General features: G+C 43.0%; 1 long non-coding RNA gene across 1 annotated transcript; it reads right to left on the bottom strand.

Annotated features, from left to right (window-relative positions):
* Nucleotides 1-934: 934 nt before the first annotated feature.
* LOC136702465 (uncharacterized) lies at nt 935-5,600 on the bottom strand. Its single transcript, XR_010803920.1, has 3 exons — nt 5,522-5,600; nt 1,952-2,065; nt 935-1,508 (listed from the first exon to the last, which is right to left on the bottom strand). It is a non-coding gene; the product is annotated as an uncharacterized lncRNA (long non-coding RNA).
* Between the last annotated feature and the right edge of the window lie 3,163 nt (nt 5,601-8,763).

Raw genomic sequence — 8,763 nt, forward strand, 5'->3', positions numbered from 1 at the left:
AACCACAGATTTGATTCTGATTCATTTAATTTGTACCTTCTAATTTCTAAACGATTCTTCTAAAGTTTAAATGATTTTAATTGATTCTTATATTTTTTACATTTACTTCAATTAACAATAAATAAACAAACACTTGGGGAATGGAATAATAACTCAACCATTTTAACTCCACTGCAGCACCATTGTAGTGAGGTGAACACCTTACAGTGAGTTAACAGAACAAGAGTAAGTCTCTCACACTCAGTCCACTTTGTGTTTTCTAGTTCTAGTTTGTGTTTTCTAATTTTCTAGTTCACTCTAAAAGCTGTGTAGCTTAATATCTGACCTGGGAACTGACCCCTAATATTAATAGTAATGATTTGAATATTAATCTCAAGGGTGATGTGAGGAACAAGACATGATCAGGCCCTGTTCACCTCAAACCCCAGCCTAGCTCTAGGTTTATACGACTCTCCGATCAATATCTAGAAGAGCGAGAAGAGCTTTGTGACTTTAGCACCAGGAGATGAGGGTTCTGACCCTCAACACCAGGCTCGGATCATGAACCGCCCAAGCCCCCGAATGAGGTTTTGTCCTGCCCCTCACAGCGCGCGCCATGTTTACGCCACTCGACTTAATCCCGAAGCAAAATATTGACCTAAAAGGTTTCAATGAATTGGCCACTTGCTTTTTCAAACACATCTCATCACTGTCCATTAGTGTCCACACACACACACACACACACACCTTAAACAGCCAATCACAGTCCGCCACAAGCCTCTTAATGTGGTTTTCCACTGTACAAGAAGGAGCTAATTATTAGCAGTTGGAAGCTTCTGATATGTAAATGTGTGTATGTGAGGGGTTTGTGATTGGGTCACAGCACACCACACTCACTGTAGTTTATATTCAAACCAGAGCTGGACACTGCAGGGATTTAAATCTGCTTTAATAATAAAGAACACAAAACAATTCATGTGTCGACTTTGCTCTGCTTTTGCTTTGCACCGACTCCAGGGGTTCTCCCTTGGGACTAAAAAGCATGCTTTTCTCATTCTGGGTACATTTTTTTCCCTGTCCACATTCATTGTTTTGTGGGTTTACTGCAATATGCATGAATTCAAATACGTAAAATTGTGTTTTTAGGGTGAAAACCCTCCCCTTGTCCTCTTGACTCTAAAGACCCGCCCTCAGCTCATTTGTTTGCTGCAGGTTGCGATGCTCCTCTGACTTTAAATCCTCCATCATAAAGAGGACGGGGGTCACTTCAAACAGCATCTCCCCCCTGACACTGAAGAAGAGCTAACTCACACTGGATTAAACCGTCCCAGAGAAACCCGGAGCCCTCGGAGCAACACCAAAGACCCTTCTCCTCCACTCTCTCATTTATTTAAGCCTCATTTATTAAGACACAGGAGCGCTTCTGTCTTGGGTGAAGATGAGTAACTCCAGGATGGGTTTCTCAGTGAGGGATATTCTGAACCTGAGGGATGAGGATGAGCAGGAGGACGAGGATGAAGAGGAGGACACTGAGGATGAAGATCAAGACACAGATTCTAAGAAGACAACACAAACGGAGACGCCGTCTTCACATTCACTCTGGACAGGGGCTTCAGCTGCTTATCAATATCCATGTATGTCTATACGCTTGTATATTATTCATACCTATGCTAATTAAATCAATTCTTATATGTTTATTAATAGCTTCTAGCATTTTTTTTTTTTAAAAAGCTTATGTAATTTAAAAGACTTGTTTTTCTCTAATGCAAGGGATTTTATTTCTGATGCCGAATTAATATTTATTCCCTACAAATTCCGTTATGGAAATAAAGGTGATGTGAAATGGTACAGACGTATCTTTATTTCATTCTGTGGTTAATAAATTACTTAAAACTAGAGTTGATAAATATGGCTAATTAAAATTCAGATTAACGGATACTATACAATTATACAGCCATTACATTAAAATCACCTCCTTGCTCCTACATCAACTGTCCATTCTCTCCGCTCCACTGACCACACAGGAGCTCTTTAGTCCAGCTGTTGCTCCGCATGCTTGTTTACCCTCTTTCACCCTGTTCTTGACCTGTAGAGAATCACCACAGAGCAGGTATGATTTGGGTGGTGGATCATTCTCAACGCACTCTCTCTCTCCACACACCTCCTTGGTCCAACGTTGTTAGTGTTAAATTTAAACAGTGAGTGATACAGTTTAAGGGGCGGCACGGTGACGCAGCAGGTTAGTGTCGCAGTCACACAGCTCCAGGGACCTGGAGGTTGTGGGTTCGATTCCTGCTCCAGGTGACTGTCTGTGAGGAGTTGGTGTGTTCTCCCTGTGTGGGTTTCCTCCGGGTGACTGTCTGTGAGGAGTGTGGTGTGTTCTCCCTGTGTTTGCGTGGGTTTCCTCCGGGTGACTGTCTGTGAGGAGTTGGTGTGTTCTCCCTGTGTCTGCATGGGTTTCCTCCGGGTGACTGTCTGTGAGGACTGTGGTGTGTTCTCCCTGTGTCTGTGTGGGTTTCCTCCGGGTGCTCTGGTTTCCTCCCACAGTCCAAAAACACACGTTGGTAGGTGGATTGGCGACTCAAAAGTGTCCGTAGGAGTGAGTGAATGTGTGTGTGTGTGTCTGTGTCGCCCTGTGAAGGACTGGCGCCCCCTCCAGGGTGTATTCCCGCCTTGCGCCCAATGATTCCAGGTAGGCTCTGGACCCACTGCGACTCTGAACTGGATAAGGGTTACAGATAATGAATGAATGAATGATACAATTTAACGCTCCATCACTAGCAGCATTAGTTTAACACAACTAGATTTAACACTGGTGAACTGGCTGAGAGAGTAGCTCATCTGTCGCTGCACAGTGTGTGTTGGTCGACCTCTAGTCCTTCATCAGTGACACAGGACGCTGTCGGCTGGATGTGTTTGGTCGGTGGACTGTTCTCAGTCCAGACACTGAGGGGTTTAAAAACTCCAGCAGCACTGCTGTGTCTGATCCACTCACACACTAACACACCACCACCACCACGTCAGTGTCACTGCAGCGCTGAGAATGATCCACCACCACGTCACACCTGTTCTGTAGGGGTCATGAGCACTGAAGAACAGGGTTTATAGCTAACAGCTAATGAGGGTATAGTAAGTGGTTGATAATAATGGTCAAGTCACACAGATTTCCTGAGTGAAAAGTTGTAAATGGCCACAACTGGCAAATTATTTTTCAAAATAGTCATTTAATTTTCTTGTAGAGGATGTGTTCACATTTTTTTTAAACTTGGAAACACAACAAAACATGCCATTTGACAAGCAGTGCCCAAATATTTGCACATGAGTACAGAGTAGGAATCATACATTAAAGAGATCAGTCCGGTTGATCTGAATGTTTTCTGATTGCATTCGTATAATGTATTGTAGCTAATAGGATCAAAATGAGGTGAGGACATGTGGCACTTTAAGGGTTAATGCTGGTAAACCCCCACCCCAAACAGAGGCTCAGGATTGTCCTGGACACACAAAACACAGGGAAGGGGACACACGGGGGCAGTCTATCACCTTAAACCCACAGCCACTGTTCCTTCCCAAAACAACACTACAGACAGCGCTACACTAACATTAACAACAACTGCTAATAAAAACGCTCTCACCTGAGGGGTACAGGGGCATGCTGGGAGCCATTTTGCATAGGACCACTCCCTTAGCTGTTTGGTTGGGGGGTCATGGAGCATGCCACAATACTGAACTCAATGAATACACGATACTCAGTCAAGACTCTGTGAAGCTATTAAACACAGCTGAGTGAAGGCACCTGACGTAGTATTAAATGCAGTTCAGCTTTCCCCTGTAGAGTTCAACACAACAGGTCACACTCTGGTGTTCTTTCTTCTTCTTCAGTTCGCTCCAGTGCTGCTGGTGAGGACCCTGCGGAGGCTGAAGCCACAGCTCCAGGCAGAAAGAAAAGGATGAAGAAGAGGAGGGTCCTGTTCTCCAGAGCCCAGACCTGTGAGCTGGAAAGGCGTTTCCGGCAGCAGCGCTACCTGACTGGACCTGAGAGAGAACACCTGGCCCACAGCCTCCACCTCACACCCACTCAGGTCAAGATCTGGTTCCAGAACCACAGGTACAAGATGAAGAAGGCTCAGAGGGGCCCGGACATGGCTGTGTCCACACTCCGGAGGGACCACTGGGACCACCAGCCATATGCCCTTAAACCACAGGACCTCATTGTCCCACATCAGTTTCCATTTGGAGTCCAACACTTCCATCCAATCCATTTCAACACCAGTCTGGTTCACACACGGCCATGGTCCTGGTGACAGATGGAACTGGAAACTCTTAAAAACTATTGGAGAGGTGTAGACACTCTTGAAGACTGTTGCAGACTAAACATTTGGAGACACCAGAAGGATATGGAGTCTCTGTGAGATACTTGGAATCACTTTTAGAGACACATGAAGACATTTGGAAACACTTAGAGACTTGGAGGGACATAGAGACCGTTGGAAAGAGTCTCTAAAAGCTCATCTGCTTCCAACGCAGCTGTCAAAGTTGTCTTAATGTTTCTTCAGTGCCTCTAATTGTCTCCAGATGTGTTAGAGGCGGAAGATAAACTGAAAATACAGTAGCGGAATGGACAGTATCTATGCTTGCACAGAGTGTGATGAGCTGTTAATAATCAGAGTAATAGCACAATTGGATTAGAATACATTCATTTATACGCCTCATTCGGGATAGAGTAGTCAATCCAATTACAATCTCCATCCGACTGAAGGAGGTTGGTAATCTTGTAAGTTATCTGTTAAATAGAAGAATAATAGCTGTGTAAATATCTGTATCCAATTACATTCCCACAATCTGTGAGCACATGCCACACTCAAAATCTGAATTTCTCCAGTTCCAGAGGTTTCTTGTCAGTGGCAGTGGGACTGGCCTTCAGCTGGTATATGGCACAATTTTGCTGGACATCACGTCTTCCTCTCAGCCCTTTTGAAATAAGTGGATGTAAAGTATGTTTTCCTGAGTCATTGTCTTATTAAGGGTTGTACATTTAAAGCTTTTTTAATATTATTTTTAAAGAGGTGGTATTTAAAACACAAGAGCTGCTGATTTAATTCCAGCCTGGTTTGGTAGAAGAACCACGCCCAGACTCTATGGCGTCAAAATAGGTTCTAAAATTCTGAGAACAAAAAAACAAAAACAAAAACAGAATCCATAACCAATGAATTATATTTTGTAATTGAGAAAACTCTCACTGATATTGACAGTTATATAAACGGGCTTGTAACGAGAATATTTATGTATATAATCGTCTAATTTGAGTTTAATGTTCTTGAAGAATCCGTTTTTATATTTATTCCCCCTTTTCTCACTTGCGTTTCTCTTAGTCTCGCTTTCGCCTCCAGGTTTCTCGCTTTTGACGTGGCTGCTGAAGTTAAGCCCCGCCCACACAGCCTATTTTGCACATCCTAACCCTGATTGGAAAATGATTCTAAGATTCTATGACGACTTATTACTTAAAGACATAATCGTTAATAAATATTTTGATATGGCTTACCAGTGTTTGCCGGTCGGTCACTTTCCAAACAGGGTAAAATTGTCGCGCTCTCGCTGACGTAGCGGGATGTGCAGAATCTGCTGGGTGGGCGGGACTTAACTTCAGCAGCCAATGACTATCTAGACCCCGCCGCTGTCAAAAGTCAAACGCGAGAAAGTTCTGGAAGCGAAAGCGAGACTGACAGAAACGCAACGGATTCTTCAACAATGTTAAACTTAAAATAGACTGTTAAATACAGAAATATTATTTTTTCGTTTATTTGTTTTTATTACTCTCAATATTAATGAGATTTTTCTCAATTTTAAAATGACATTTATTGGTTATGGATTCTTTTTTTTTGGTTCTCAGAACTTTAGAACCTATTTTGACGCCTTATAAAGCCACTCCACTCTCCTCACCTTCTGATGAAAATTTTCCTCATTTTTTTGTGTGGGCGAAAAGTCATAAAATAAATAATGTCTTAAATTGGGACTTTTAACTTCTATAACAGAGTTAGGCCAATCAGAGACCGCGGTTTATATAACAACAACCAAAACTAAATGACCCTATGGATCTCCACATTCAGGCCTCATGTTTAAAGATTGTCTTGGTTTTCATGGTTCTAAAAACATACTACCATTCTCACTCTCACTAGACACGTTTATGTGTGTGGTGACATGTCATGGACTGGTGCCCTGGGACAGCTGTGGACACCCAGGGACATGAGCTCAGGACCCATGGTGGATGGTGGACCCAGGATGACATGGTTACAGGAAATGAAGTGTGACATGAAGTTATGAACCTTTTTATCATTATCTGTTAATAGGTTGATTATCATATGGGAAGGTCTCTTTTTTCCCTTCAGTTCAGTAATAAAGACACCTTTCTGTTCTCAGTTCCGCAGTGACACTGAAGGGTTTAAAAACTCCAGCAGCACTGCTGTGTCTGATCCACTCTACACCAGCACAACACACACTAACACACCACCACCACGTCAGAGTCACTGCAGCGCTGAGAATGATCCACCACCACATCACACCTACTCTGTGGGGGGTCCTGAGCGCTGAAGAAGAGCAAGAGGTGGACTACAGTCTATAATTAATCAACTACAAAGTGCTCCTGTGTGGTCAGTGGAGCTGAGAGAATGGGCAAAGTTTGCGGAAATAATGCTTCAATGTCACGGCTGACTGGTGGATGTACATGTGTTTTTTAAGGCTGATTTTAGAGACAGGCTTTAAAACATGGACTGTATGACCTCAGGAGAGAATGAAAAGTTTTAAATCAACACCTTTTAATAAGGAAAAGAAAGGGAATGATTTCTGTGATGTGTCAACAGGCTTAAGCCAAGACCAGTTAAATTTATAAACAACACATTTTGTCTGTGGTGCCTTGCCTCTTTGTGTTTGTGTGGCTAGTGCTGGTTGTTCAGTCTCTCTTCACGGCTGAACTGGGTAAACCTGGACTGTAAAATTAAATAAAATGAGCACTCTGAAGGATTTTTGTGGAGATCCTGAGTTGTCTTTGGAAACTGGCGAATAAGGGATTCCAGAGTGTGCACTGAACTTGAACTGGCTGCTGATCTGTTTTTCCCACCTTTAAAACAAAACAAAACACATACAATATTTAATAATAGCAAAGCACTAAAAAAAGACCTCGTTGACCTCAAATAAAGGAGAATTTGTCTATATTTATTACACTAAATAACAGTACACTGTTTTTTTGTACTGAGTAAACAGAGCTCTGCCCTGTGGAGGACTTGCGCCCCCTCCAGGGAGTATTCCTGCCTTGCGCCCAATGATTCCAGGTAGTCTCTGGACCCACCGCGACCCTGCACTGGATAAGGGTTACAGATAATTCATGAATGAATGAATGAATGAACGAACAGAGCTCATCGTCATCCACAGCAACCTCAGTACTCAGATCCACCACTGGAGGGCAGCATTCTCCCACTATTACCGACCCTGAGGGCTTTCTAATGGAAACATTCTTCAGCTGGGTTTAGGTAGAGTTGCCTAAAGAGACTGATCCATCCATGCACAATCAATCAATCAATAAATCAGTCTATCTCTCTGTTATTCTTACCTACCAAACATATTTATTCCTGTAATCCACTGTGCTCCAAATTATTATGCAGATTGAATTTAAGTGTCAGAAAGATTGAATTTTCTGTTTTTCCATTAACCCTGTGGATGGTATTGTGTCTCAAGGTTTAATGGATCACTGAAATTAATCCCAGATACCTGTGATAATTAGTTTGCCAGGTGAGGCCAATTAAAGGAAAACTACTTAAGAAGGATGTTCCATATTATTGAGCAGGCCACAGGTTTTAAGCAACATGGGAAAAAGAAAAGGAAGGATCTCTCTGCTGCCGAAAGTGTCAAATAGCGCAGTGCACTGAAGCATGATCATTGTACTGTAAAAAGATTAGTGTCTGATTCAGGGCACAGACGGGTTCGTGTAGATAAAGGCGTAATGATGAAGGTTTCTTCATCATTGATAATGATTAATCATTGATAATTATTACCATTAAGATAATGGTAATGATTAAGAGAGCAGCTGCTATAATGCCATCACAAAGCAACAAACAGTTATTTGAAGCTGCTGGTGCCTCTGGAGTCCCACAACCCTCAAGGTGTAGGATCCTCCAGAAGTTTGAAGTTGTGTGTGAACCTACTATTCGGCCACCTCTAACCAGGGCTCACAAGCAGAAACGGTAATTTTTAAACAGTCTTGTTCACTGATGAATGCCAAAACTCATGGCGTGGCCACCATCTTCCTCTAACCTCAACCCTACGGAGAACTTCTGGAGTATCCTCAAGCAAAACATCAATGAGGGTGGGATGCAGTTCTCATCAAAACAGCAGCTCTGGGTTTAGCTGTTCATACTGCAGCCTTCTGTTTGAGTAAGATGCCAGAACACAAAACATATCTCAATGTCAGAGAAAGACCTGGCCTCTGCTGCCATTCTGAAGATATGATATTTGTGTTTCAGAGACGTGTATAAATACACATAGGCCGGGGTGACAGGTAAGTGTAGTTTTCAGGGGCCGCAAACTCATTTTAGTAATGACTGCTTCTATTATATAAGTAACTGATAACTGTAATCAACTGATGGTGAGTTCTTAATATTTTGCTGTGGTCCCGGACGCGCCCGGTCCAGCTGAGGTCCCAGACGCGCCCGGTCCAGCTGAGGTCCCGGACGCGCCCGGTCCAGCTGTGGTCCCGGACGCGCCATGTCCATGTCCAGCTGACATCATCTCTGT

This window comes from Hoplias malabaricus, chromosome 7, assembly GCF_029633855.1.
Source record: "Hoplias malabaricus isolate fHopMal1 chromosome 7, fHopMal1.hap1, whole genome shotgun sequence".
Taxonomy (NCBI): Eukaryota; Metazoa; Chordata; class Actinopteri; order Characiformes; family Erythrinidae; genus Hoplias; species Hoplias malabaricus.